The sequence below is a fragment of the Maniola jurtina genome, chromosome 12, assembly GCF_905333055.1.
Source record: "Maniola jurtina chromosome 12, ilManJurt1.1, whole genome shotgun sequence".
Classification (NCBI taxonomy): domain Eukaryota; kingdom Metazoa; phylum Arthropoda; class Insecta; order Lepidoptera; family Nymphalidae; genus Maniola; species Maniola jurtina.
In genome coordinates, this window is record NC_060040.1 from 5,361,815 (window position 1) to 5,369,633 (window position 7,819).

Below are 7,819 nucleotides of genomic sequence, written 5' to 3' on the forward strand. Positions count from 1 at the left end.
CCAAACAAAACCAGGCGGTACTATTCAACCGGTGCAAATTAAGATCTCGAGTGCTAATTACTCGCCTTCAAGTTGTTTGCATGCTGACATTCTTCAACTGTGGTGAAACTACATGGATGTAGAAATAACCAGCTAGGCATTTAAAGTTCGTGATTTCGATGAAAATAAAATAAAGATTCAACAGCTTTCATTCAGTTTTTTGAAAGGTGCAAAAAATATAAAGTGATATCCAGTATTCTAATCGTTATGGTTAAAATTTTCTTCATTTGGTGAAGAAAAATTAAAATATTATTATTAATAAAATAAATTGCGACCCTGCCAGGATTCGAACCTGGAATCTTCTGATCCGTAGTCAGACGCGTTATCCGTTGCGCCACAGGGCCGATGATCTTATCCTGTTAAAACTGGCACCGAAAGATTTTATTATTGATCTTAGGTATCAACAAGGCTATTTAACAAAGGTCTTTATTTAAAAGACCCTTAAAATATTAGTTATTTATATTTTTTAACCCCCAACCCAAAAAGAGGAGTGTTATAAGTTTGACGTGTGTATCTGTGTATCTGTCTATGGCATCGTAGCTAAACTAGTGAACCGATTTTAACTTAGTTTTTTTTGTTGTTTGAAAGGTGGCTTTAAAGGTTATAATTAATTAGGTGATTTGGCAGTTTACGTTCTTGTTTTTAGTGAATCGAAAGGCTAAAAATTGGCGCTAATTTCGCAATCGACGACACTCGGCCGCGTTTACACGGAAATACATTACTTATGTATCTTTGATTTTAATATCAATGACCTTATTCTTACACATTTTCGTTTTAAACGAACACGAAGCGCAGGTGTAAACCCGTGCGTGCAAAGCGTAAAATCTACATAATTGCGAAAAAGAAACGTACGTCGATACCTACCTAATTGCTTTAACATTTCGATTTTTCAAAATAACATGTATGGATGGTCGGCCATCGATCATGCGTGTGTAATAAACTTAAAGCCCTTTGAAGCCCTATATTTTCCTGTCCATTAATAAGAAATTACTATTCTTCAACTAGAAATTTTAATTTTTTGTACTGCATTCCGACGTAGAACATAGCAACTATTATTATGATTGCACTTGCTAAATAGTATTGCTTTGCAGATCCTTAGCAGCTTGTATTATGTAGGTAGGTATATGCTTCATCAGCTGACATAGGTGCCATAAAAATTATACTATGTATATTGTATATTACAATATAAGAATAGAATAGAAAAATGTTTATTCAAAGTATCATGTACAGTCAAGGGACGTAAGTCGTGTAGCACCTTAATAACCTATTCGAGTGGCACAGTTATGCACATTCGTTAGGTTTGTGTGGCGTGTTTATAGAAAAAGATCATAAGTTCGACAGGTTTTTGATGCGATAGTTTCGCGGAATTGCTAAACGAATTCTGAGGCCGACTGTTCATGGTGTATAGACTGTAGGCAATATCGTCTTGTACAGCAAAGGAACACCTCGAACAGGTAAGTAGGCCTAGGTAGGCATTTATAGGTAGGTAACGAAAAAACCTAATATAAAGCCTATAAAGGCAGATACCTAATATAAAGCCTTCTTCTATCCCAAAATCCTTATTTACCTAGTAATTATTTCAGATCTACAATTTAAGGCATAAAAATGCAAAATTCAATCGCAGTATGGCCTGATTAAGATTATAAAGTTTTAAGTTAAACTGCAGTAGTTAAACCTGGAACGGATATTATCTTAACTTCGCTACTTAGTTGAGCAAAAACTAGCTAGGTACCAATTGATTCAATTATAAAATTTAATTATTTCACCTCGTTAAAAACTTGTTTTGTGGAATAAATTAGTCCCAATCAACTGTACTTGGGAGCTTAATTTTTCTTCAAACACTCAACTTTTTAATTGCGACTTAATGAAATTATAAACTTTCTTTCATCGGAGGCAGAAACGGAGTTTTTTCAAGAATAAACTGAAACAACTTAAGTATACTACTAATCTAATAAATCTTATTTTTACCTAAATTTTATATTCTGGTATTATTCAAGCTATAAATTTTTATACTTATAGACTTCATAAGGATCCATTATCATCATCAAACGATAGATATTCATTATTCATAGCTGGACGTACTTAGATATCTTGTAGAGACTTTACACGCCATGGTCTTTTGTTGAGATGTGTGAAAAAATGCCCACAAACTAAACACAGGCTTGCGGCCTAAAATTTAACAAAACTCACTCAGAAGAGATAAAAGCTCGTTCACACAGGCTGTGTAAGCGTAGACGTAGCGCGTTTGCGTTGTAACTTGTAATTTATGGAACTGTATGAAACATGGCACACCGCTTGCGTCAAGCGTGGATGTATGCGTAACCCGGTATGTTAGGGGTTTACGCGTGTCACTACGCACGTGTCTCGTGTACGTGCTTTGTGTGAATCGGTCGTAAGAGCTACGCAAGTGCTGTCGAAGGGAAGCCGCCGCCATTTTATATTTCTCGTGTCACGCGAACAAATAAGCCCGGCTTGGTTGGTACATCTTCTAGTATAGGAGCTGCGTTGATATATTTTCTTGCAGGCTGAAATACCTATATCCTGTACTAGAACATGCCCGCGACTTCGTCCGCGTGGATTTACGTTTTTAAAGATCCCGTGGGAACTCTTTGATTTTCCGGGATAAAAAGTTGCCTATGTCAATTACAGGGACGCAAGCTACCTCGGTACCTTTCATAGAAATCGATCAAGCGGATGAGCATTTAGGAATCCCGGGGGAACTGTTTGTTTTTTCGGGATAAAAAGTAGCCTATGTCCTTTCCCGGAATGTATCCTAAGTTTGTACAAAATTTCATTAAATTCGATTCAGCGGTTGAGCCGTGAAAGCGTAGCAGACAGACAGACAGACAGCACACTTTCGCATTCATAATATTAGTATGGATTTCCTAATTACCTTCTCCATCACACGTCATTATTCCTTGCAGGCTGCAACGCACTGCGGTATCGCAGGAAGGGAAGATAAAGCTCGCAGACAAGGCCCAGCGGGGTGGAAACCCGTAAACCGCAATGGTACGTTGATGAAGACGTTCCCGTCAAATTACGCCCTAACAGAGGGAGAAATTAATAAATACCTACCTACCTCGAGTACGGATAACCGCAACGGTTATATGCTTAATGGCCGCTGTAGGGATCTGTATTGTCATAGGCTTTATTGTTTTATGAGTACCAAAGTGGTTTATCTACATGACTCAATTGAAAGCTGCTTCTCGATTTTTTTCTTAAATCTATTTAAAGGGCTCAAGCAGAATCCATAGCTAAGTCTGCTTTTTGTACGTACTTAAGTAGCTGGAGTAGGTACTATAGAAAGTTCAATGTACATACATACTTGTATCTATATAAATGTTCCAGAAATGAATTCCCACGGGATTTATATCATAAATCCACATAGACAAATTTGTGGGCATCATCTACTTGGTACAGAAATATCTTGTATCCCGGGGACGGACATATTATACCTATCTACGAATTTTTATCCCGGAAAATCAAAGCACTACAAAGGGATATTCAAAAAACTAAGTCACCTATGAAAATCTATCACACCCGTGCCTTCAGAATAATATAGGTAATTTTAGTCAATCCTCAAAATTCCCATACGTCATACTTTGAACATTTCTGATTCCCTCTAGTGAGCAGTTTTTACGCAAAAATAAACACTCGAAGCGCAGACTCTATTATAGTGTGCAAGCCTTTAATCTACACTACCTTCCCACCTAACGGGTGCTAAAGGCCAGTACGTGACCTCTATCAATACACGCTGGAGCTGTGATTGCCGATCTGTTTTTGAAGCAACCTGATTTCGCTATTTTAGCGCTGGTAGTAGCAGTCAGCATCATGTGAGCATATTCAGAACTAAATATTAGTGACGAGGCATCTCTCAACACGAAGCCCATTTGACACAAAGTATCAATTTTAACTCCCGGTACGCTTGGTAATGCACTTCTAATCAGCACAAAAAAATACTGTCATTTTAGCGTTTGAACCATCGTGAGCGATATCCATTATAAATATACTTAAACTTTAAAAAATAATAAATTATTCAGTTTAAGTTTAATATTATGTTTCTCAGAGTATGCTCGTTTAGTTCCGAACCTTTTCAAGAAACTTTTTGAAAAAGGCCCCTGACAGGTTTGAAGCTAGTGGGGCATACTCCCACTAATCACGTAAGTCAAGTCATAGTTATTTATAGTTATAACTGTCATTTTGTATGGCACACGTCTATGAATAGATAAAAATGTTAAACTTGAACTGGATAAATGAAGCTTTTTTAAATTCCATTAACTCTTCCAGCGTACTTGTACATGTCCATTTCTGTGCCTGTTAGTGATTAGTACAGACAACGTTGATACTTTCAAATCACGTGCAGGGTCGTCTAATGAAACAATTATGTGCCTCGCTTTGTCAGGCGGAGGACGATGGCGACAGATTGTATAATGAGATGTACCTATGCATAGTACCTACGTTCTACATAATAAGTTTAGAGTGCATTACAATTGAGTAAACTATGTTATCATACATCTATGTTATTAAACCTATATCATGAATATTATAAAATTGAACAATTGAAAAGAGCAACCGCCGAAGTTCTTGCTGGTTCTTTCTTATCGGTAGGAACGGCATTCCGAACCAGTGGTAAATTATTTTGACGATTCAAAAGCACTTGTAAAAGTTAATTTGAATAAAAATCAATTCTATTCTATTCTATCACCGTTTTTAGCCTGGTGGTATCTTTGTTTACGCCGAGGGGTCCAAGATTCGATCCCGGGCACGCACCTCTAATTTATTGTAGTTAAATGCGCTGGGAGCAATTAAATATCACTAGTTTTAACAGTAAGGAAAAATATTGCAAGGACACAATTTAGAGTTTTGAATAATGTTCTCTGGGAAGAATTGAAGATCTGGGAAGTCTGCGCGCAGTGTGGTGAACAAGGGCCAAGTCCTGCTCATTTTAAGATGGAACCCGTTCTCAGTAATGAGCCGGCGACGGGCTAGTGATGATGAAATAAAGATAAGAACTGTTGAAGATTGAGTAAATAGGCAGGTACCGGCTGTTTTTTGGCCTCACCTTTTATATTTTACTAGCTGTACCTGGCATGCGTTGCAATGCCGTAAACAAACATGTTTTTTTTACCCGACTACGGCAAAGCCGAAAGGAAGGGTTATGATTTTAGCAGTCTATGTATGTATGTATGTATGTATATATGTATATATGCAAATATGCATGTATGTTTGTATCCAGATTCTGTGTTCCACCGTAGCGCCTAAACTACTGGGCCGATTTTGATGAATGAGGTGTCAAACGATTCTTTGTAATAGCCCGGGTGACATAGGCTATACTTTATACGAAAAAAATCGGCCTGACGGAAGTTACATCAAAAAAAGTGAGGGTCTCAAATTTTTTTTTATTGCTATTGTGTCGAGTGGGATGTCCAACGAAAGAGGAAATAATTCTGAGTTCATAAATATAAATATAGTTATTATTAAAATATACCAAGCGACAGAAACCCCATTTTACTATAGTTAAATTCGTTTCGATTAGACATAACAGATGGCGCCACTAACTGCTTACAACGCATAGCTCAAAGAATTTCTCATATAGTAAGTAAGCGACAGTAACCCCATTTTATTATAATTTTATTATTTCTCATACAGCAGCGCCACCTATTGGCTATTTACGAGACCTCGGTTATTCGTCGCATCTTAGACCTATTAAATCGGAAAAGTTTCAAATAAAAAAAAAGTTGAAAAAACTATAACCCGACTACGGAAAAAATGAGACAACTTGAACCCGACTTGGTACAAGTAAAATAAACTAAAAAGAAAGAAACAAGATTGTGCTTAGTACTATCATCGTCTTGATTGAGATTCAATACAAAGGCCGTGGTCGTGCGTTGTCGACAGCAAAAAGAAAATATTCTAATTTGGTAGACAAATAAAATCATTGGGAATGCCGTCAATCAAGGATAAGACATACGCTATCGACAACGCACGACCACGGCCTTCGTATTGAATCTCAATCAAGACGATGATAGTACTAAGCACAATCTTGTTTCTTTCTTTTTAGTTTATTTTACTTGTACCAAGTCGGGTTCAAGTTGTCTTATTTTTTCCGTAGTCGGGTTATAGTTTTTTCAACTTTTTTTTTATTTTATTCATAAATATACAATATAGTTTTTTTGATGCAGGAACCATCTCGTTCGCCCTCAGAATACCCTACCAAAGTTTCATAACAATCTGATCAGCGGTTTAGCCGCCTATAGAACACAAACATACAAACATTGATTTTTATATATAAGATAGATGAGCTTAGCTGCAATCAGACCCTAGACAACATAATAAAGCCCATGATGGAGGGCCAATCACCAGAAATAAAATTGAATAAGCTTAACTTAAAATTTCAAATTTTGTGGTTTCCATCGTAGACCGGTACAAAAGCTTTTCCAGCGATATGCATTATAGATGCTATTTAGGGAGTGGCACAAAGCCTAGAGTTCTCCAGCACCCACAAAATTTTACTCAGCGTTCTAGACATTCTCAGTCCGGGGGTATTTGGCCAGAGTTTCATTACCATACAGTTGAGACAACCGCGCTAGGTGACTAGAGCATACTACTACTACAGTAGTACTACTACTGTAGTACTAGTAGTAGTAGTAGTACTACTACTACTACAGTAGTGCATAGTAGAGCATACTATAATGACAATCTATTTCATGTTACTCTCTCGTGTACAAGATTTTAATTTCCTTAGCGAAATGAGAGATAAATAGCTCAATAACATGAGACATTTTTGTTTAAATTGGGATAAAGACTTGCGTTTGACGATAATAATCATCATCACACTAATATTATAAAGGCGAAAGTTTGTGTGTATGTGTGTATGTTTGTTACTCTTTCACGCAAAAACTACTGGACGGATTTGGCTAGCAATAGAGATAGATTAGGTATACTCTGGATTAACACATAGGCTACTTTTATCCTAAAAAATCAATGAGTTCACATGGGATTTTTAAAAACCTATCAACGCGAACAGTGCTGCGGGTATCAGCTAGTGCTTAATAAAAAGCAAAGGTGAGGTCTAGGTTGAAGCGCGCTTTTGCGAGCGAGCGTGTGACTACTACAAAGCCATTGCCCGCTTTTCGAATTGGTTTTTGAACTGTAAGGTAGCTAGGCTGTGATTGGTCATGAGTAGGAACTTGTACCTATAAAACAGCTCACGTGAATTATAAATGAACTACCTTAGGCCCGCGGCTCCGTCTCCGTCAAAATTGAAAGAGAATTTATTAACTGGCTTCCAAAGAGAAACCCGCAGTACTTTGTAACGCGATTTTTAGGTGAAAGTAATCTCTGTTATTCCTTTTTGACTTGCCATTCTCATGATATTAAACTTCTTAAATAAATAATTGAATCTTAATATATATTAAAGTAAAAGGTGACTGACTGACTGATCTATCAACGCACAGCTTAAACTGCTGGACGAATCGGGCTGAAAGGCATGCAGATAGCTATTATGACGTAGAGATCCGCTAGGAAAGGAATTTTGAAACTCAACCAATATAATAATACCTTAATATAACCCCCTTAGGAGTAATTAATGTAGTCAAAAATCAAAAGTAAAAAGTCAAAATCATTTATTCAAAGTAGGTACTGTTGTACACCTTTTGTTTGTCAGATACTAGTGGTGATAATTAATTACGTAAACTTAAAACTAAAGCCACAAGGGTTCTAAACTCGCCCAAGCCTGAGAAGAATCCACAGCAAACTCAGCCGGGTATTAAGGTAATTA

At 37.0% G+C, this 7,819-nt stretch overlaps 1 non-coding gene across 1 annotated transcript; it reads right to left on the minus strand.

Annotated features, from left to right (window-relative positions):
- Positions 1-310: 310 nt before the first annotated feature.
- Positions 311-383, minus strand: Trnar-acg. Its single transcript has one exon. It is a non-coding gene; the product is annotated as a tRNA-Arg (tRNA).
- Positions 384-7,819: the final 7,436 nt, after the last annotated feature.